The sequence below is a fragment of the Manacus vitellinus genome, unplaced genomic scaffold (genome assembly GCF_001715985.3).
Source record: "Manacus vitellinus isolate BGI_N305 unplaced genomic scaffold, ASM171598v3 scaffold_38_pilon, whole genome shotgun sequence".
Taxonomy (NCBI): Eukaryota; Metazoa; Chordata; class Aves; order Passeriformes; family Pipridae; genus Manacus; species Manacus vitellinus.
In genome coordinates, this window is record NW_021940526.1 from 6531741 (window position 1) to 6554912 (window position 23172).

General features: G+C 47.6%; 2 long non-coding RNA genes across 2 annotated transcripts; both read right to left on the reverse strand.

The window, feature by feature from the left end:
- Window positions 1–2633: 2633 nt before the first annotated feature.
- Window positions 2634–12788, reverse strand: LOC108640581. Its single transcript, XR_001921277.1, has 3 exons — window positions 12600–12788; window positions 5750–5882; window positions 2634–2727 (listed from the first exon to the last, which is right to left on the reverse strand). It is a non-coding gene; the product is annotated as an uncharacterized LOC108640581 (long non-coding RNA).
- Window positions 12789–20775: 7987 nt separating this feature from the next.
- LOC108640579 lies at window positions 20776–22653 on the reverse strand. Its single transcript, XR_001921274.1, has 3 exons — window positions 22616–22653; window positions 21203–21337; window positions 20776–20844 (listed from the first exon to the last, which is right to left on the reverse strand). It is a non-coding gene; the product is annotated as an uncharacterized LOC108640579 (long non-coding RNA).
- Window positions 22654–23172: the final 519 nt, after the last annotated feature.

Consider the following 23172-nt stretch of genomic DNA (forward strand, 5'->3'; position numbering starts at 1 on the left):
GCCAGCCCTACCACCCCATCCCTGCAGACACCTCCAGCGTGTGCGAGGCAGCGCATTAAAAATTAAATTAGTGCCTTGGGACCTGCTCTCGTGTCCTGGGGGCTCCACACGGAAGGATCCAGTCACAGGGGATGGCTACAAAGAAATCCAATCCCAGAGGATGCAGAGTAAAGTTTCTTGCCCCTCTTAAAGCCCCTTTTGTGGTGCAGCAGTTTGAGGCTCAACCCCAGGGGTTAAAGGTGTCCATGCACCAGGGTTTTTCCTCGTGGGCACCAAAAGGGAAATGGGGAGGGAAGGTGTCCAAAAGCCTCAGTGTTTATCTGTCCCAAGAAAATCTGCATGATTCTCTGCAAAAACCTTTCCCCCTTGTTGCCAAACATCCTCTTCCCTTATGTTTCACCATAGTTTTACCCTCCATTTCCTCTGGGTGCATTAGAAATGCAGCTAATTAGAAATGTAATGGCTTTTAAACTGACAGAGTAGGTTTAGATGGGATATCAAGAGAGAAATCCTTCCCTGTGAGGGTGGGGAGGCCCTGGCACAGGTTGCCCAGAGAAGCTGTGGCTGCCCCATCCCTGGAAGTGTCCAAGGCCAGGCTGGATGGGGCTTGGAGTGACCTGGGAATAGGGGAAGGTGTCCCTGCCCATGGCAGGGGGTGGAATGAGATGAACTTTAAGGTCCCATCAACCTAAGCCATTTTGGGATTCTGTGAAAAACACACACTGGACAGTCTGTGTGATGTGACAAAACAAAGTTGTCACGTACATTAGTCCATTAACTACTACAGGGAAAAAAGTTCAATTCCTGGCTCTGAGATTCTATTCACTTTTCTGACATTATGGCCACTTTTCCTATAGAACCTGAAGCTGGGTGAAGGTCAGGTTAAGACATCAGCACATGCTGCAAGAACCCCCCAGCATAACTAGATTTTTAAGTGCTCTCTGTGGTGATTACCTTGCTCCAATAACGCTGGGGTGGAATTCCTGAGGCTGTGATCCCTCGTTCAGTTCCAGGCAGCTGGACCTCGTGCAGGGATGTGTCAGACACCAGTGGAACCCCATCCAGGTGCAGTCACTGCTGGTGAACTCTCAGACTGAATCCCACAAATGATGGCTTTGGGTGTCACTCTCTCAGTGTCTGGTGGGCAAAGAGCTCCCGGGCCATAATTCTGTGTTAGAAAGGATCTGGCCAAAGGAAAAAACAAACAAACAAAAAAAGTCAAAAGCAGCCAAGCAGAGCAGATTTTAAGGGCTTAAGGCATGGCCTGCAGGATTTCCTCAGAGCTCCACACACAGCAAGTCATCCTTTCATAAAACCTGGCTTTCAAACTGCAGGCAAAAGTCCTGGAGTGTCTTAGAAACCCCAGGACTGGTTTTCAAGTGTCATCAGTCTCATCTGTGCACAGGCAACAGACCCCACATTCCCTCACCACTCCCAGAGTGGGGCTGGATACACCATCCATGCAGCATCTTCCAACTAGGAAGGGGAATCTATTGATAAATACAATTTTATCAGCCCCTGCCCAGCCACAGGTCCACAAGCCACCACCAACGTTCAGCAAAACAATAAGAGAATCATGGAACTGCAGTTGGGAGAGTTCTGGCACAGGAGGGAAACGTGGGCTCATCTATTTATAAGTGCAGTCTGGAGCAGTTTCACTGATCACCCTATAAATAGTGCCTTGCATGAAACCCAAAGCAGTGCATCTGGTATTTCATACCTTCCTGCTCCTTGTTCTGGAGCAGCAGTCCTCTGCAGAACATCCTCTCCCCTCTACTTCTGGGGTAATTCTAAAAGCTTGTCGAAGCTTATTCCTAAATTCTTGAATTCAAGGTCCAAACACCTTGTTTACACAAGGGGAAAAGAACCAGGAGGACTATTTAGCCTTTTGCAGAAAGGATATGAAGGGAAATCTTCCTCCTGCCAGGCTGTACCTACAGCATGTACTTCCTTGAAAACCCACTTGTAAAGGTACCAAACCCTGGAGGGAAGATTGGTGCCTCATTAGCAACACCAGCTAAGGCAGGAGGAAGGTTTAAAAGCCTGCTAATATTCTGATAATAACAGTTTATCCATGCCCAGAGGATCCCAGCCATCTGTCAGATATTCCATCACAAAGCAGAATCAGTGGATGGCTGAGGGGGAATGTTGAATTGCAGAATTAAATCTTAATTGTGGGATAGTTTCCTGGGCTCTTACTCTCAACTTTTATCTTTATTACAACTAGCCAGAGGTCACGATGCTTTAAATTCCTGTCTTCCAGGGTGGATGTTATTCCCAAAGCCTAGAACAAGTTGGAGGGCTATTGTTTAATCCACTCTCCCTCTAGGAGCAAAAACAAAGTCAGAAAAACCAGAGTAAAACTTGCACAGCAGGTGATGCCTCTTGCATCCTTCCTCTCCAGGAATCCTGTCTCCTGGAGCTTTATTTCCAGTTAACTGAGTAGTCACCTCAACTTCAGAGGTTATGACTTCTTATCCAGGTTATTTTCATGAGGAAAAATGTGATTTTTACAGAGCCAAACAAGCTGATCTTTCCCCAAGGACCCACCCAGAACACTTATTCTTACTCACCTGGAAATCCATGTCTGCTCTGGTCCCAGGGAAGCAGCAGCTCCAAACCCACACGGGATCCTCTGAGGCAAAACTGAGGTTGGGATTTCACAAAAAAACATCCAGAGGGTTCCTGAATTTGCAGGCAACCCAGTTTCATACAAAAGGCTGGTATCTGGGAGAAGAAAATACCAAAATGACTCTCAGGAAAGTTTGAGAAGTGGGATAGCTGATGGGAACAGACCCTGTACAGTCACAGGTTGCTGGCTTTCCCTATCCCCGAGTACTTTTGGGGCCTTTGTGCTGTCTGTGGAAAACAGAACAAACACAGGGGACAGCACAGTGATTTTCTCAGCCAAGAGATGAACATTTTTAAGCACCTGACAGACCAGAATTTGACTTTTTTCCCCCTGCATTCACATTCGAGGTTCCTTTACACCTCAATGCTTTCATCACCTTTAGGAAATGGAAGCCTAGAATGGAAAAATTGCCTTTAACACGGGACAAAAAGAGTCTGGTGCTGGAATTTCAAGTTGAAATACACCGGTAAAGATTTGTGATTGCAACTTTCCCCTGGAGCTCACTGGAAAACGTCTACAGTTATTCAAAATCCATATTGAAGTCACAATGTTTGGATCTTCCTTGGGACATTTGAGGATGCAGGAATTGGGTGCAATTTTGAACAAAAACAAAGCCATGGGTTACATTAAACATATTTTGTGGTACAAGGATCTGAAACCCACAGAAGGAGAAAGTCCCAAAGTTTGTAGAGAAAATAAAGGGGGGGATTTCTGGAAAAGCACAGCCCACAGTAATTGTGGTCCCTCCCCAACCTTATAAACACAGCTCCCCACTCCAGAAACAAACAGGAGCTGTGTTTACACGGGAGGAAGTTGTAGCTTGTCAGGATACGGTTGTATAAATAATTTAAAAAATACCCCAGTACATACTGCATGTCCTTTTAGAAAGGAAAATAAGAGAATGGAAAATTCTGTTTTCCCACCGTGGGCAGAAAGTCATTCAAGTGTCTGTGACACACAGGCCAACGCCTGCTGGAAGTTTCCTTCCTTGAGCTTTGGATCAGCTCCATGGTGAGAACAGAGAAAGTCATCCACATCCTTCCAATTCAGGTGGAAGAATTCAGGGTGCACTTTCCACTTGGAATGCAAGTTCTATGTTTATAGTGCACAACAGGAAAGGAAAACAAGGGTTAATTGTAACTGCAGAGGAACATGGCGTGAAAATGTAGATTTTTTTTTTTGGTGACTTTTTGTTTCATTTTAGAGTGAATCCCAAGAGCCAGAATAAGGCATGTTAATGAAGCATTGAGGGGAAAAATGTATTAAAAAAAAAATAATCTTCCTCCCCGATGGATCAGAAGCCCAGACATGCTCTGTTATCATGGTCCTTCAGATCATGAACCAACTGACCCTGCTACACTTGCTGTGTGTCCTGTAGGACCAGGGTGTGTTCTCAGGGAAGCTCTAACTCTGGGATAGCTGAGATAACCCAGACTCATTGTTTAATCAACTTTGAATTGGGTACACGGCTTGGAGCTCTCATCGTTGCTGGGCTGAGCTGTCCAAGGGTGGTGATGGCAATAATTCCTTTATTGCTCTTTGGGCACTCAGGAGTCTCCTGGTCTGTTCTCCCATGGAGTTCTGGTCTCATCTCACCCATTTTTCTCCCATTTTTACCACTTCCACACTGGCTGCTCTTTACTGACCCAGAACCAGGAAGGCAGCCTGGAGCATTCTCTGCTGGAAACAGCAGATCCCAAAGAGGCCAAGATGGGAAAAAAGGATCCACGTTCAGATCCATGCTTAAAAAATGGTAATTTTTTTTAAGTTCCCTGGTCCAGATGAATGCACATGGGTAAACTGCCCCCTGCAGAGTGTTCCCATGGAGCTGGGAGCACCCAGGGACAGCAGCTTGGAGGGTGCCAAGGGCAGGGTCACTCCATCAGCCCTGGGAATCATACCCAGGCTGATTTCTGCCTTAGGGGAGACTGGAATGCTTTATCTCCAGAAGCCCAACTAACAGAAAGATCACTGAAATGTATTTTATCACTGTTTCCCTTACAGATTTAGGTAGGAGAAGAGTAATGTAAGATTTGACACGTTCAGAAATCTTCCTAAGTGACTTTGACACTGTGACAAGGGAGGAATCTGGGTCAACTCCCTCTCCTGCTCCCCTTTGTTTTCCAGAAGAAAAGGATGACACTACTTCTGTTGTTGCTGTGATTGCTGCACCTGCTTCTGAGGGCTACTCTTGAGACACAAAAAGGAGCTTAATACAGGGAAAGGATGAGACAGAAGTACAAAACTAGTTTAGCTCCAGTATGTCATTTATCAAATCAAGGCATGAATTCCAATTTCTCAAGCAGAGGCCAAGCCAGTTCTGCATGTGCTGAACACAGAACACACTTTGGGCTCAAATCCATCAGGAAAGCACCAGATCCACCTGCTGAAGGTGATGGTGGAGAAATTCAACACAAATAAAATGCAAGGTTTTTCACCCATGTGAGCAATGAACTATCAGGACCATTCCCTTTGGGATGTACTGAGAGCACATGAATTCTAGCAAATACCAGAGTAAAACATATTTGTGAAGGTGATCCCGTGGCTTCAGGAGGAAATTCCAGCTAGATGAAGGAATTCCTCCCTGAGCTTTGATGACCTGTGCCATGGAAATACTAAACAATCATGGAGGTTCCTTCTAGTCCTAAAAAACAATGTACAGACACTTCAGTCACTTCACCTTTGACACTCAAGTCACCTGTTGATAGGTCAATGCAAATAAAGACTTACTTTCCTCTTCAAGCAGAACGCTGAATTTTGTGCCATTTATTATTCCTAAATCCTCAGCAAAAACCCCTCAGAGAACTTAGGCAGGAGGAATGGCTAAAGGATCCAAAGATTTACCAGGGGCAAAAGGGAAAATGTGCAAACCCAGCTCTGAACTCCCTGAACTCCTCTTTTCAGGAAATTGGTAAGAACTTGATTATTGTTAAAAGTGCAAGTGTTGACTTCAGTCAGCAGCTCCAAACTGGGGAAGCAAAGACCCAGATGTGTAATTCCATGTGAAACCAGGCTAAAAATCCCTGTGAAATTGTCCAGGGCTGTTGTTGCTCTTATCCCCTGTGTTTCAGTGGAGCTGAACTAAGAGCTGAAGGAGGGAAGCTGAAGTCCACATACCTCTGGATGGTTTTCCAGCTCCTTCCAAGCATGGACACAAAGGTCTCTTCTCATCCCTCAGTCTGGGTGACGTCACAGGTGCCTCCTTAACTCCCAGCTGGAAGTTTGTGATAAGGAAAAGCAGGAAACAATCCTACAAATAAACAAAGACATGTTCCAGGTGGATCCACACCCATCTAAAAATGGAGACTTTCCATTATGGAATGTACTTAGCAATAATCCATATCTGCTTCTGTAAAGGCATATTCAATATATTTTTTAAAAGTTCATCAAAGGTTCCAATCAGACCAGTTCAGGAAAACCAAGAATAACCTCAGTTCCCATTCCAGGGCAGTTGTTTGGAAATATCTTACTCTCCACAAACTAAGCTATGATAAAGGTATCACAAATATACTTGATTTGTGCACGTAATGACAACAGGTAAAACCCCTGTACTTCAGAACCTCTGGGGCCCCACCACAAGCTTCCATCTTTCAAGGTATTCACATTTTCTCTGTGCCTGTAAAGGTGCCAAAAAGACTGTCTGTTTGCTATTTGCCATCAGATCTCAGAAACAATTATTTTTTTAGTGTAAAATTTTTTTTAAAATAGTTAAAAGTCTCAATTTCTTCCTTCCTTATACACATACTCACATTTTATCAGGGATTTTAAGACACTTGGCCTTTTTTTCTGAAATCCCTGCTCCCGGAGTCAAACGATAAATCAGAAGAATAAGAATGTTTCAGAGCTCAGATCTCTTGACAGGCTGTGCTGTTCTACCCAGCAAAGAAAAAATAAAGTTTATTGTCTTTTTCAGCTGTTGAAAAATGTTTTAAAAATGCATCCAAGACCCCTGAAAGGCAAATATAGAAATTCACCTGCCTTTCTTTTTTTCCTTCAGTCTCACAGGATTCAAACCCCCCTCCTCTCCAGGAGGATGTAATTTGGGGATTTGAAACTGTGAGGGCTGCGATGGTGCCCATGAACCTCCTGGGTCGTGGTCAAAGCACAGGAGGGTGGAGACTCCTGCAAAGCCAGGCCTGGGCTTGTATCTGCTTCTCTCCCTGCTTCCATCCTTAGGGTTTTCCATAAGGCATCGATTTCGTTTTCGAATATGACTTTTACGTAACCGGGACATTTTGTGCAAACCTGGTTAACTCTGTGCCCTCAAAATATCCTGTGCTTTCCAGCATATAAATCCAGGCCTTGACATCGAAAGAATGCTTGGCAGATCCAGCAGGAAGCACAGCCAAGAGAGATGTCAAAGGTATTTGAGAGGTTTCCCGTCAGCCAAGGATATTAACACCTTGCCCGAACTTAAAAGGAGTAAGATTTTTGTGGCATGAAAAAGTGATTTTAAGACGATTTTTTATGTGTTCCGCAAAATGTTTGTGTGCTTTGAATGCACCGTCACGGGGAGAACCCTCCAAGAGCTGTAAATATTCATTCACAGTCCTGGCTGGATTTGGGAGCCTCAGCCAGCTTCTTGGACAAAATCTCTCTCATGTGTGCACAGAAATGGAATTATCTGGAATCCAGAAGAGCTGAAAGGGAGAGGTGCTCCCAGGTGACAGCCTGCCATGTCTCAGCACAGTTTCACTGTGTATCTCCTCAGAAAACTGTCAGGGACAAAAACCAAAAGAGAGTCTGCCTTTCCAGTGCCTTGAACTCTGAAAGAAATGGGAGTGGAAAGGATCCCAGAGGGCTGCTTCTCCCAAGACACACCCAGACCTGTGTTTGATCCTTCTTCTGACAGCCCTTCAGTCACAGCCCTCCCTTCCCTCTCTCTGCACCTCTTCAGCTCTCCCAGTTTTAAAGGTTTAGCCAAAAATCCAGCCCAAATGGTGGCCCATGCTGAAGCAGCACAGTGGGGCTTCCACACTGTGTTGGCACCCCCCAGATTTTCACTGGCGTTGCTTTGGAGTGGTTCTGCACCAGCCAAGGGGTTCAGCAGAACTTCCCCCCGGCTTCTACAGAAATCAGGACATCTTTTCCTCTAAGTCCAGCAGAGATCTCTTAAAATCCCAGCCAGCTTTGGCTGGATTTTCCAGGCAAACCCCCCTGTTTGTCCCGGGTGCGGCAAGGGAGCCGCGTTGGCTGCGGGAGCCGGGAGCTCCGTGCCAGGAGATAGCAGAGGCCATGGAGCTGGCCCCAGCCCCCTGGACTGCTTCCCACTCCTCAGAGCCAACAGGTCTCCACCCAAGACACAGCCTGGGACTTCCCACCCCTTCCCAGAACTCCAGCAGGCTCTGGGTTTTATGCTGAGGCCCCAGACAAGATCCCCATGTCATCTGTGCCACCACTCAGAGCCTGCAGGCCAGCACTCCCCCCACAGGTTTTCCAGTGCTTTCCCAAATTATTTCATTGATCCAGGCATACTTCAAGGCATCACATTTGGTAGAAAAATGAGATTTCCTTCTCTTCCACCAGTCTTTCCTATTCTGCCCCCGTTCCTGCATCACATCACTCACTGCTGCAGGAGAACTTCCCTGTCCCCATGGACAAGCATCTGCCTGGAAAACAGGATCAGCTTCCCTTCAGCAGGAAAGGCTGGAAATAGGACCGAGCAGGCACAAAGCCAAAAGCACTTTCTAGAATCATCTGGCCCCTGTCAACCTTGGAACTCCAGGGGAGATCTGGGCCCTCCCTGGATGATCCCTCCTCCAGCTTTTCCGGTGCTGCCCACGCTGCCAGGTCAGGCTGGCGCCACAGACAGGAGCCAACACACCTGAGTGAGCTGCCACCAAGGCAGGGACAGCTCTTCTGCTCCTGTCTGCAGCTGACCTGACTCCACAAGGAACAGCACTGAAGAGATGGCCAAGCACAGCAGAGGTAGAAATGCCAGAATCGAAGGAACAGAGACCCCCTAACTAGGAATAATTGCCTGAATTCCCTCCCCTCTTACATACACCACAACATCCCTCATTTCTTTCACCAGCAATAAATTCTGGGTAAACTGGATTACATCTTGGTTTAGGTTTGTCTTCCTCAGAGACTTGGGGGCTCCAAGAGGAGGAAAATTAATTATTCACTCATTATGCAGCCTCTTACACTGCTGCAGTGATTACTTACCCTCCTCACTGAAAACACAAAACCCCCTCAGAACAAATAAAAAACACCAAACTGCTCCTCTGATGGAAGTTTTCAGCCCTCTCCCCCCTCCATGGATTGCACAATTTCAGTGTGATGAACTATTACACACAATTTTTCCCAGTGGGCCCCAGCCTCCTGTCTGCCTCCAGGAAAAGTGATCCCTAATAGCAACAAGTAGGTACTGTGTTTTCTCCCCACCTTTCCTTTCCGCTCTTAACTCTGCATTTCTCATCTCTTTGCTGGTGTTTGGGTTGGTTTGTTTTTCCTGGTGCTCCCTAACCCTCACCATCCATCCTCATCACTCGGCTTCCATTCTCTCCCTGTTTATCTGGTCACGCTCAGGTTTCATGAAACCTGTTTCAGTCATGCTGACCTACCAAATTCCACTCCACCAGACCTCACCCTGCACTCATACATCCCTAAAAGTGATGTCTCCTTCCCTCCATCCCAGCTAAGCTTACTCAGCCCTCTCTTTTCCCCTCCCACACCGGGGAGCAGTGAGAGGGCAGGAAATGGTGCTTCCCTGCACTTTATACCTCCCAGATTTTGTCCCTGGAGCAGGAATTGGAGGAAGGATTTCCGTGCCAGAACGTGCTCTGTGCCCACAGACAAACTCTAACAAGCCTCTCCCTGGTAGGTGGTGGTGTTACTGAGGTTTTACAGTGTCTAAATTCGGGATACTTTCACAGAATGACAAATCACACATCTGTGGTAACTGCCTTCCTGAACAGCGAGTCAATAAAGTTTAACCCATCTATAAAAAATGTCATATAATGTGGGACACACTCGGTTGTGAGGAAGAGCTGAAGTGCCTTTGTTCAAAGTTAACCCAAGTTCAACCTGAGTCTGACACCGAGGGCAAGATGCTTCATCTGCAGAGTTCAAATCTGACACTCACAAGCTACTGGAAAAGGGGAACTGGGAGCCTCAGACACTGTGTCTGTGTCAGTTCTTGGCACAGACACCTAAACTTTCCATAATATGTTTTCTCAGCAACTGAAGCTTTTGGGAGATTACGGTGTCTCAAGACAATCTCTGCACGTGGGTTTTCCTCTGAGAGGTTTTGAGATGCTCTACCAGTTAGTTTTTGGGGAAAACCAAACCTGTTCCCACCCTTCTCATCTCTGCTCTGCTGCAGCCATTCCCACTCAGCCATCACCTCCAGAACATCACAGGCAATTAATCCCACCAGATGCTCCCCTCTCCTGCAGCTCTGTTCAAGAAATGCTCAGCCACATCAAGCTCCTTTGGGTATTTTTACCCTGCTCAAAGCCAGCCCTGTGGCTCTCACCCCAAACTGCTCCTTTGCCCACCTCCAGCGGTGCTAGAAAGAATTTTCCTTAACCAAAACCAACTGTCCTGCCCTCCCTTTTCCAGAGAGAACCAATGTACATGGATTGCTATGCCTGGAAGTCCATCTCTGATATTTGCTAGCATTTATTTACCATCTCCTGAGATGCACAGCTCAGCTGTGCAAACAAGGAACACTTCTGAGCAAACTAATCACCCTGCAATTAATACCCAAGCATTGTCTAATGGAGGAGGCCAAGTTATTCTAACAGCCATGAGAGAAAGAAATTAGTGTAAATGATATTTAACCCACCTGCAGAGTAAAAAAAAAAAACACCTATGGCTTGGTAAGAAACAGCAGAGTCAGTGAAAAATGGCCTAGGAATTGAGAGCAGGCATTGGGATCCTAAATAAAAGGTGGAACAAAGGGGGTTCACCCAATTTGGATCTGGATCTACCTGTGACTGACCTGGAACCCAAAGCTCTGGGATCCTCCACCTCCCACTGCAGTTCAGGCACAATAAATCACAGTCACGGTCACGCACCAAACACTGAGGAAATGCGTGAGAGATCTCCACACCCAATTTTCTCCGTCCTTTTCCTGACTGTTTGGAGCCTCCCAAATCCCTCTTAGTCCCTCCAAAGTAATTGCAATAAGATGTCCTGTCATCACATCAAAATGTGCCTGTTCAGTGTCTGCAGGGTTTGTGCTCCAAGTTCAGAGGGAGGCTCTGCAGCATTCCCAGGGACCAAGTGACCCCTCCCTCATCCCAACCAGCAGCACCAGTCCACAGGCTTTGAGGGTTATGGATGTTGGGATGGATATCCAGCTCCTCTGAGACCAGCAAAGGTCTAGCCAAGTGTTGAAGATTAATTTGCTGTAAGTTAGCAGCAAGCCCTAGTAATCAATTTGTCATCTGAGTTCCATAAAGTTCTGCCAACCTTAACATTCCTGCTCCTTGCATGGCAATCTGTTCTCATTGCTAGCTGCTATTCTATATATCAATTAAATTCTGATATTGTTCAGAGATTCAGCACAGACCTGCCAGATCACTCATACCACGGCCAAGCCAGATCCTTCAGGGTGGCACCAGAGGCTGGACCACCAGGACACTGCACACACACGTTTTCCTACACTCCAAGGGATAAAGTGTGCATGGAAATAGGGAACAGGGCAAGGCAGCAAGGCTGGAAGTGCTTACACCTCTGAGGATAAGGTTTTCAAGGGTCCCACGTAAATTCGAAGCCACGTGATTTTTTAATTGCCACGGAAATTGTTCAGTAAACAGACACAGGCCTTCAGGTCCCTCTTGTTCCCAGTCCCCAGATACCATCACCATTCCATAAAGGAGCTGGGAACTGGAAGAGCAGTGCAGACATTGAAATGTAAATGAGGTACAATCACCTTGCTTGGCTCCAGGAGGGTTACTTACCCCTGGTGACTTCTGAACCAGAGCAGGGCTTAACAAAGCAGGGTATAAGCACTCAATTATTATGGACACGTGTTTACCCTGCAGATGCACCGGGATGGCAACTTGTGTCGCAGGAAGGGTGTGGGATAATTTACGATAAAAAAGTCAAGTATGTGTTGTTCCTCTAAACTCTGCTTATTGGCCTCAGATCCTTCTCTCCTTGAAGCTCAAGGGCTGTTCTGAGGGATGCTTAAGTGCCTTGAACCCGGCTGGCATTGTGGGAAATCTCAAGAACAGGAGCAAGAGCCTTCTTGCACTGGAAAACACTCCCTGGGAAAGCAGAGGTGCTCTCACTGGTGCCCCCCAAAATAATTCCTGCTAAACTGGCCCAGCCCCTGCACGAGGCCCAACAGCCTCAGCTCCCACTGAAGCCCAGTGAGTCACTCCCACCTGTTCCAGGTGTGGGTTTGTCCGTGCTCCAATGCTCCCAGGAATCAGGAATTCACTGCCCTTTCCTGCGCTTGGACTTGTTTCAGTGCTGCTGAAAGTTCCCGATTCCCCACTGCCTGTCCCTGCCCGTGCACCCAGGGTGTTCACTCCCTGTGGTTCTCCAGCCTGGCTCAGACAATCCTGGGGACACAACTTCCCCCCAGTGTCACCTACTGCTGCTGACTCTGAGAACCAGGTGTAGGACAGCTCCCACCCCGTTTCACTGCTGTCAGTCCCACAGTTTTTATGTTCAACTCCAGCCAGAAGTGCACTCTGCCCAAACACTTTCAAACCCCAGCCATTCATCTTGGCTTTGATTGATAGAGCTTCACATCATTCTAATCCATGGGAAGCTGCTCAGGAGATGGATCCATTCCATGTAGGCTTTTCTTTTCATCTACCCAGGTGCCCTTTGATCTTTTGAATCTCTGTATTTAATTATGGGAGCTGAAGGAGGTTCGTATCCTATCTCCTGGTACACTCTGCTCTGGTCTGTCCTTTCTTTTGCTGTTTGGGGAAGGAGAGTTCAATTCTTGGAAGCACAGCTCTTTAATTTTAATAGATTACAAGTGCTAGAGTAAGCTCACCTTCAGTTGCTCCTCATTGTTGATGCATGAATAAACAACTGGCAGGGGAAGGAGAACATTCCAAAAAGGTGCTTCTAGATGAATAGAGTCAGCAGCCATAAAGGGCCCCAGTGATTTCCTGGGGCACAAAGGCCTTGGTGGTATTGCTCTGCCACTTGCAATCAGCATAAATGTAGTACTTGACAGTTTTCCTCAGCTGCTGAAAAACAATAATAAAAAAATAAAACCAAACAGAATTAGGAGAAACAACAACAACAACAAAAAAGGCTACACAGCACCCCAAATTAACAGGGCAAAGCATGGAAAGGGAACTGTGGCTTTGCAGTGAGTAGAACAGATAAAGAAGTGGGATGCAACAACAAAGGAAGTTGGGAAAAGCTCCTCTTACTGAATTTCTGTCTCTGTCTGGCTTGACTGAGTTTGCCCTCTCATATTTGTACCCCAGAACATCGTGGGATGCACTACAGTAGACTTTTATCACCACACAGGCAGGTCAGGACTTGGATCCCTGACCTCGGTGAAAGGGAATCACTCCTTGGGACCCCAGGCCAGGCTCACACAAGCTTTGCACCACCAGAACATCAAGGACTGTGGATTTGGCCAGAGAGGTTGGATCCTGAGCAGAGAGCTCCTCATTTCACCCCAGCAGCTGCACTGTGGAGCTCACTCGGGGCAGGATCCTCCCGATCCAGGCACCCCCAGCCGGGCTGGAGCAAACCAGGCACACTTCTCAGCGCAGCAGTGAGTGCTCTGCTCCTCTGCTAATTAGCTGAGCTAGTACCCCTTTCAGATGACTTATTTTTAGTCCTTGCCTGCAGGGAACTGAGCCTTTCAGAGGCTCCAGAATGGGTCAGCTGGAACAGGTTGTTACATTATGTATGTACCAGCTCCTGCTCTGCAATATCCATGGGCTGGGACTCAGGCAGCAGCAGGAGCACCTCTACCTGTGCCTGGGTTTTCCAGCCACCACAGAACAACACACTCCTCATGTCATCCCAACTCATCATGGCCATTCACAGCGTCCCCTGATGCACGAACCCCAAACGTGTGTCTAAAATTAAGGTTCCACATCAGCCATGCCTGGTGTGGCTCATTAAAAATGGATCGTCCTTTCAGGCTCTGACACGTAAGTAGGGAAATATATTGCTCAATACACACGAACTGCTGGAATAAAATATCCATTACCTGCATGCCCCCGCTTCAGCAGAGTACTGGGGAACGGGGTGGTGATTAAAACAGCAGGACTGTGCTGTCCCTGTTGTTGGGTTATGCTTTAAAGCCCTCAGGAAGGCGGAGGAAGTGAGGTCAGTGAGGTGGCTGATCATCCTGCAGCACACGGAGTCCCACAGCACGGGAACAGGCCTTTGTCCACAGAACAATCCAGCTTGGCCTGTTCCTCCTTGGAAGGTCACCCCGAACAGGAGAGCAGGAGCACTGGAAAGCAGCCAACCTCAGAGTTCCCACTGCAAGCATGGAGCAGTCCCAGGTGCTAGGGAGAGTTCTGCCATGGAATAATGAACTCACAAACTTGTTTTTCCAGAGGCAACAGCAGAGCCCTGTGCCACAGCCCTACAGGCTTCCCACTCCAAGAATTCTCCGTGCCCAAGCACTTTTTGGATAGGCCAGCTGCTTCATTGTTATTAACAATGCCTCATTAGCCAAACCTGACCCTTACAGGTTTCCTTTTTGAAGCGAGGGGCTGCTGTTCCCTTTCTGAACGCATTGTCTCACACAGAGAACACGATGCACTGGTTTGTTGGTACCTGCTGCTTCCACTCCAGGTGTTTGCTGCAAGTGAAGTGTGTGAGGGACAAATGACACCCAAACATTTTGGCAAACCATCCCCAGCTGCACCACGGCCTGTACCAACAGTGATGAAGCAGGCACAGCTGAGGTGGATTGGCAGCCCCAGTGACAGCACTGCAGCACGTCATACTTGTTGCTCTGCTGTGGATCCACACTATTTCAGAGGAGACAGACTGCTTACAGACGTGTTTCTTGATGTCTGGGAACAGTGCATGAACCAGCACCACTCAAAGAACAGCAAAAAAGACGGTGCCTTATGTGCTGTAATAGGATTAAACTGCTTTTCGAGCTCAATTAGCTGACTCATGATTTTAACTTGCTACCAAGAAAGCAGCAAAGCCACTCGTGGGATGTATGGCAAACACCTCCTCCAAGGATGGATTCTCCAGCATGTAAAGTTGCAGGCACGTGTGCCTGAGCTGAACACAAACCTTCACCAAAAGATCTGTTTTGTACCAATGATTTGGGCACAGAAAAGATAATTTACCAAATATGGCTCTTACATTAACTCTGCTGCCTGAGGTTCCTCTTCAGAGTAACTCAGTAGACAACAGGTCTGTGTGAACAAACCCAGAGATCTGCACTAGACCTTCATTAAACTCTCTGTACACACCCAACTGCCTGTTCTCACAGAATTCTTCATGAAATCCCTGGAGCTGCAATTGCCAAACTCCAGCCTGCTCCTGAACTCCAGCCTCCCCACGTCATCCCTGTGCTGCAGACTCGGGGACCAATTAGTGACACAAGCTCCTGTCACCAAGGAGATCAGCAGGCACCATCTCACAGAGTGCTCCAACACTCACAGACTCCTCCTGAGCTCTGGATTTTGGCTCTGCTTAACATGTACCACAGCAGCAGATCTGCAGCACGGCTAAATAAAGCTTGGCACGGCTGGCCCCAGCGTTGCCACAGTTATCACGGTGCCTTGGCTCCTTCGATCCAGGATTCCTGCAAAGTAGGAAAGCACCATCCTTGCTGATGCTCACAAAAATTGCCTGGCTCCCTGTCACCCCGTGGGCGGGGAGCTCGGAGTCAGGGATCAAACACAGCTCTCCCAAGGCCCAGTTGAATGCCCAAAGCCCAGTATTCTGTTCTAGCAGAGTCTTTCCTCTGTTTCTGATACGGAGAACCAAAGCTTCCAGAACAATTGGCTTCCAAATGGCCTGAGAAATCTCTCTGCCTGGAGACACAGGCCATGGTGATACTGTCAGGATATCTTGTCTTTGCACTGTTTATATGTAAGGTTAATGTCAATTGTTTAAATCCACAGTGTATTGACCCATTTCAGTGACAGGAGCAGCAATTGCTCGATGAAAATGGTTTATAGCTCAGCAAAGCACCCCAACTATGCAAAAAAGCATTGTAAAAGCATTCACTATTAATTATTTAAACAGGGTTATTTTTCTGTGATTTTGCATGGCTGGAATTATTTTGATTCTTTTCAAAATTGATTTGGATGCTCAGCAGCAGGATGAACGTGCTCACTGCCCACGTTCTACCTTGCCATTTTATTAACGTTTTTAACTGACATTTGCAGTGAATAAGTGTTTTGGTGCTTTCTCTGTATCATTCTCTGCACAGGAATAAGATCAGAGCCCAGTGTATAAGTTGCACATACCACCTTCAGAGATGTTGCACTGTCCAGGGATGTTCCCAGGCAGTCTGGTCCAGGCAGGAAGGAGCAGGGAAAGGAGGCTGAGGAGATCAGTGCCAGACCTGTGTGTGATGCTCACCTTCCCCACACGCCTTCTCAACTGCTTCTTGGCTTCTACGTGTTCTTCTGAGTCACTAAAAACAAAACAAACTAAGATCAGTATTTTTTTTATGATCCCATTGCTCTCACATCTCCTCTCAAGTACTGGCAAATAGGTTTCACATTGAAAAAGGTCATTTTTGAGGACAAGTCGAGAGGGATTGGAGGCAGAGGGAAGGCCACAGGCACAATTGCACTGAGCTGTGCTATGAAGGGGTTGTAGACCATCCATAGAGCTCTCAGAAAATCTGTCTTTAGTTGCTGTTAAATTTAAGCAGACTCTTGGCCAGAACAGCAATCAGGACACGAGCACTCACTCAGCAGTGATTTCCTAGAGTAACATTTCAGCCATTAGGTTTGATGTTTGCTCACTTCACATCAGATGCTCCCCACTTTCACCCCTGGTTCAAACCACAGCGTTTCACAGACACTCTGTGGTTGCACAAACCACTTCCCCTCCCCTGTGCAGTGACAGCAGTTGTATTCATAGAGGAGTTCTAGTAGGAACTTCCATGGGCCACAGCCTAATCCCTGCTGATCCGTGCCAACGAGACGCAGCGCCAGGGCCGGGGCCTTTTCCAAAGGCTGCAGTTTTGTCCTGCTCCCATCACTTACTGCCCAGGGGAAACGTGTGTTCAGCTGGGGCTCCACTGCCTTTGTTAGGTTGGAACCACTGACTCTGCACTTCCATTAACTGGCAGGGGGTGAAAGCCACGGCCCTGAGACAATTGGAGCACAAAGCACCGCACAGGGCTGCACCCAACTGCTGCTGGCAGCACTTTCATTCACTTCAGCCCCACCCTCCAACTGGGGTTTGATTGGGAAAGATTTGGTGCCACCTCACAGGTTATTTGGATTTTAAAGCGTGCTGTCAGCTGAGTGCAACACGAGGTTTAGGCTGAGCAGTGACAGACTCGTGTATTGCAATTATAACTCGATTAAGTGTAAGTGGTCTCAAAAATCCCCCAGCCCACCCAGAGAGATCAAACCTCACAAGTTCTGTTCAATCAGTGCTATAGGGACAATAACCTGGTTAACCACTGGCTGCCCTCATTCCACAGCACAAATGCAAGTCTTGAATCATGAACTACCCTCAGCTCATCTAGACTGGGGTTTCCTGGACACTGTGGCATCTTCTCACACAACTCTGCCTGTCAGGTGTGCAAAGAGATTGGAAACTCCTGTCCCAAAGGGACAGAGCAGCCACCCAGACACACTGAGCACAGCTCCTAAAGGAATTCCATGGCTGAGCTCTGAACAACACACGCACACACACACACACGTGTCTAACTGATCCTTACCCACCGCCATCTCTCTAAGGGTAGAAAAAAAAAATAAATCTATGCTCCCTGAAGCCCCTCTTGTGTTTGTATTCACGAAACACAGACACCTCATTGAGCAGCAAGAGCCTGTCCAGTTTGCACCTCCTGGCTGTGGGGATGGAACAAGTGCTTTTCTCCTCCTGTTCTTGCCTTGCAGGGTTTTATAGCTCGCAGACCAACGAGCCAGACCCATTGGATAGCACAGCTCCCGAGGAAATTCCCCATGCCTGAGCTCCCAACAATGCCTCCAAATGTCACAAAAAGTCAGCAAACACTCTGAAGACTCAAGTGCACGTTCTGGGTAGCAACATTGGGAACTCCCAGGTTTAGTGTCCACTATCAAAAGCCCTAAAATGTCAGCACATTTCAAAGACCTTATCATGTTTTTTTTTAGTCTCAGGCTCATAAAACCTCTGATTAAAAAAGAAAAAAAAAAAAGAGAAAGAGATAAAATAAGAGCCATCTTTCCCATATTGCACTTATCTCCTAATAATAGCCCACACTCATGTCAAAATCTGACAAAAGGTTTAGGAGTCTCCTGCTAAAGCTCTCTTACAGAATTCCACCCTTGCAGCTTCCTTTGGAACAGAAATTTGCTGCCTGGGAACAACCCACCAAGACCGTTTCCAAGGCTCAAGGAACAGAGCAGCTCCCTGGGGATGCACAAGGACCAAGCACCTCAGTTTGTGATCGGTTCTCTTGTGTCAAACCTGCCTTGGGGAGGGAAACTGTTCCCCCAGAAAGCACTTGGCACAAAGGAGGCACAGATGATGACTAGAGGTCCTGGGCCCTACAGAATAAGGACCTGGGAATAAGTCCTAAAACTGATCTTTGCAAAACTGGGCAGTCAATCGGCGCAGTGTTGGGATCCGTGTGTGTTATATAAATATCTGATTAAATATAACACTGGGCTGCTGCCACTTCATGTAGGGGAAAAAAAAAAAAATCCATCCAGAGAAAGTGTGCAAGAAAAAATGAATTATCACAGCATGTTGTATAGGGGGTGTTTTCTTTTTGAGTTAAAAAAGAAGAACGCGGGAGAAAATCTGTTGGGAATGCTAGTGAAAAGTACAAGGAAAAATACTGGAGAAATATCAATAAAACTTGTCCTCCAGCCTCTTGAACAATTGTTTTCTCAGTCTAGAGGGAAAGCCCAGAGTAAATTCACTGTTATCCTGTTTAGTGTACTGCAATGTGAGGAAAGAAAAGCAGACTTAAACCCTAGGGAAGAGCATTCTCTTCTCCCTCAGAAGGGCTGCTCCAGAGTTTGTCTTCATTAGCCGTGGAGAGCAGTGACATTATTTTTGCATTCCTGTAGACTGCAGCAAATTGTCCCTCTTGGCTGTCATTGTTTCCTACGGAAGCAACAATGGCTCCCATTTATCAGCAGCTGACACCACACGGCACACACGGAATTACGCTTCGCTCCGCGGCATCCGAGGGGATGGGGGAAATAAACCCCATTTATGGACAACACCCAGCAACCAGCACAGCCAGGGAAGGAAGAGCGTAATTGCTTCAAAAAACCAAGCACCTTCTCATGAATCACAGCGGCTTCTGCTCCTAAGCAGCAGCCCTGGAAGTGTTTGTAGATTTGAAAGTCATCTTGCGGGATCGTAGAGGAAGAAGCGAGGGAGGCAGTGAAAATTCACCGTTAAAGAAGGTTCTGATAAACCTGTAGTTTTGAGGGGACATCAAAGGATGGTGCAGCTGTTGGGGTGTCAAAGGGGGACTGTGTTCCTCCAACTCCTCGCTGAGGTCAGCTCATGGTTGGTGTTATTGATATTAAAATCAGAGCAAGGACCGGCCCCAGAGCCACTGCAGGCGCTTTGTGTGTCCCTGGTTTTATGTGCAGTGGGTAAACCCCTCTCCCTCTATCCACCAAAAGTGTTTCACTGCAGGACATGAGGGCTCCTCCCCAGCAGGGCAGCCAACTGTCTGAGAAATGCCTGAACTTTTGTGTCCTCCCACAGGAATTCTGGGCTATGCCTTGGCTACTCCTCTGACGTCTGGTTTTGATAAGGGATTTGCAGAGCCTACTGTCTCCTAGGAATTCTGCAGGAAGAGCCTGGGTGAGGTCACTCCCTTTGCACTGAGTTTGCTCTCTGTGTGCCTGGCTGTCCTGGTGAACACGACCCTGCAGCACTCAGGAACGTTCCTGCTCCCTCAGGCTCTGCCGGCCCCTGCCTGGTTTGGTGTGTGCACACCCCGAGCACTGCGAGGGGGAACAGGGCTGACATTAAGCAGGGCAACACAAGCAGCTCGGAGATGCAGCTGTGGGCTGAGTTCATTTATGAGCTCAAGTGCTGGCACAGCTCCCCCCACCCCGTTCCTCGGCCGCTGCGCTGGCCCTTGGCCTGGCTCCGAGTGGCTGCGGGCCCTGGAATAATGGCTGGATTGTCAGCCCGCTTTATTCACGGAGCGGGGCACGCCAGGAACACTCAGGGAGAAGCAACAAGTAAGAGCAAATGCATGTTATTTTGCCGGGTTCCCAAGCAGCCTGCTCGGAGTGTGTGACTCGCATACGGCTCTTCCCCCCAGACTATTCATATCAGATTTCATCTCTGGCTCCGGGGTTGCCATGGAGACGATGCTGAGCCGCTGCCTTTGTAGGCCAGGAGATTTGTGAGTGCATCCCAACGCTCCTGCTCGGCACAGCCACGCAGGAGCCTGCTTAGCATGATCTGTTCAAATAGACAGGCATGGCAGCCAGCACACCCTGCCTTGCTCAAAACGCTTCTCTCTATCAAATCCTGCATTCTGGGGCTTCTTGAAGCCTGTCAGAGTCTGTTTATGTATATTATAGCCTATTTATGCTAAGTCACTGATTTATATGAGATGTACAACCACACGTACAAGATCCTAAGAGCCACGGCCTGGCAAGAGTTAATGCTAAGAGCTATGCATTACCCTTGTTCTTATCTTACTCATTCCAGCTTTTTCACAGGCAGAGACAGTTGGGTTTGGTGAAGCCACAGCATAAACACCCTCTTTAGAAACCCAGCTCATGTGATTTACGATTAGGTTATTGTTTATCACGCCCACAGGAAGCCTGGGTGCTACAACACTCAAAGCACAGAGGGAGCACATCCCAGCAGTACAAAAGAGCAGATCCTTCACGTGAACTGTCAGCAAACCTACAGCATCCGACAACAAATCTTCACAGTGCACAGACAGTGGGAAGCTGTGGGATAAACGTCCTCCTGCCCTTCCCTGCATGCCATTAATCACACAGGATGCACATTGTCTTACCTTTCCTTGGAGGAGTCCATTAGCAGAGTCCCTGGCGCTGGACCAGCGGCTAAAGGAGGTTCCTGGAACATCTCCGGGAGACCTGCGGATGCTCCGGGAGTCACGAGTGGAACTGGAAAACACAACAGGATCACAATGGCAGGGAGCACTTGTACCTGGCCAAGGAAGGTCAGAGCACAGGCTACATCAACACCAGGGACAGCTGCTCCTCCTGGGCTGCTCCAGGGGCTCTGAGACCACAACATTCCCACAAGGGGAACCGGCACCAGGAGTCGGATACTTGGCTTGGCTCACACGTGTCAGAGGTTTGGCTGAGGGGCAGCACTGCTGAGGTGGCCTCAGAGCAGTGCTTTGGGCTCAGCATGAAGGCCAGGCTGGCAGGCTTTGGCAGAAAAGGCCTATTAGATCCCTTGGCAGATCTGAATACTCCTTACAGTACCTTTCTTCTTGTTTTCCCATAGATTTCTCACCTCTTCACATCACCCATCCCCCTGGCAGGACAGTTCAGAAACTCCACGCTCAGTGGTTCAGGACCAGTCGCCACTACAACTTTTCCAGCAGCCTTCCAGGCAATTTTCTATCCATTAGCACAGCAGTGTTACCCTCTAAACGAGCACAAATCATTTTCCCTATTAATATTTAATGAAACACAGACTGACCCTTTACACTGAACCGTGACACACCCGGGCACAAGGGGAAGAAAACAAAATGTGAAGCACCATTTAAATTCTCAGTATCAAATTCTCCAAAATGACCAGAAATTCTGCATTTTCAGCTTGAGGCATGGCATGAGAGCAGTCCCAGTGGTGGACCAGCCCGTGGGGAAAGCAGGGCTGGTTACTGTGTTTCAAGTGGGTCAGGCTGTCTCCCTGATCCCAGGGAAATGTAGGCCACTGCACTTCCATCTGCACAGAGGCAACACAGTGAAGTTGTCAGAACCACCAGGACACAAACCCCTCAGATAAACCTGGAATGGGGAAGCAGAGCTGGAACAGAGTAAATTAGTAGTTGGCATCCCTGTGATACAACCAGCAGCACACGAATAGATGCTGATTTATTGCTGCATCATTGCTGGACCAAGACCTGCACCTGCCAAGGGATCTCATCCTGCTGAAAAATATATGCTACACCATTAGTATGTTGAGAGGTATCTATTATTAACAGAGTAATTAGATAATTATTAACCTCAAAAGAGTACATTTTCTCTCAAAAAAAAAAAAAAATCCAACTTGGCCTATATCAAGCTCTGCTGTGACAGCCAGACTGCTCCCAGGAACTGAAGTGGCTAATTTAGGGACAGTTATTTTAGGACTATGACCAGCATGCAGAAATAGTGGTCCAAAGGCCCCATATAGCAGCAAAGGCCAGATCAGGCACAGGAGTCTGAGTGTGATAACCCTTGTTATCACAGAAGTAAAGCCCTTCGTGCAGATCCCATTTCCTCAGCCATTGCTCTAACAGAGAGTCCCTCAAGGTCACCGTGGCTCCAGGCAGGGCAGGCAGGGAGGGAAGGAGCCCCCACACCGAGAAGGGAAATGGATCTCCCACCCTTCAAACACTGGTTGGCTCAATGAGGTCGTAATTAACCCGAGCAGCTCGTTAGATGAGCGTATTGACACATATACCAGGGCCGTTAATGTGCTGAAGTAGCTAATTAGCACCACCGTGGCTCTGAGGAGAGGCCAGACCTACATTCCAGCACTGGAACGCAGGAGTTTTGGAGGAGAGGGCAGCGGTTTTAGGTCAATCATTCCAGAGCAGTCCTGGGCAGAGATGTGTTCCAGCTCAGCCCTCCCTCTCCCCAGCTGCAGGAGGGGAATGGCAATCCTGGCAGTTCGGGGATGCAGACAGAACTTGGGAAGTTCCTACAAGAGAGCACTCACGTGGATCTGCAGCTGTCCATGGAGCCCAAAGAGCCTGAGGGACGCCTGGAGCTCCAGATGGCTGAGGCACACTTCGAATGAACACTCCTGGTTGTCCAGTTTCTGTGCTGGAATACAGAGGGATAGTTTTATAGATATTCTTACCAGCCATGGTAGTGAATGTTATCAATTCCAGACTCTGCTTCTGCTGCCTGGAAACGCCATTCTTCAGAGACAAGGTAGAACCCAAATTGCTCAGAAGCACATGTGAATAATGCCATGGTTGAAACTCTGAGTGTGCACGTGGCTCACTTAAAGGTACTGAGGATTCTTTCCCCAATATCCAAACAACTGCTCAGAAGATCAAAACCGTTTTCCCAATAAATTACTCCCAAAGTAAGTTTTGGTAGCTGTTGAATACATTATCTATCCTCAGACATTTCAGCACATTAGTTTTGCAAATTAATCATCTATGAAAAAGACACTAGTTCATTTCTCTAAATGGAATGTTATCTATTCACAATATATTATGTAAATATTCCAGTAAAGAGCCTTAATAAGGCAACAGTCCCAATAAA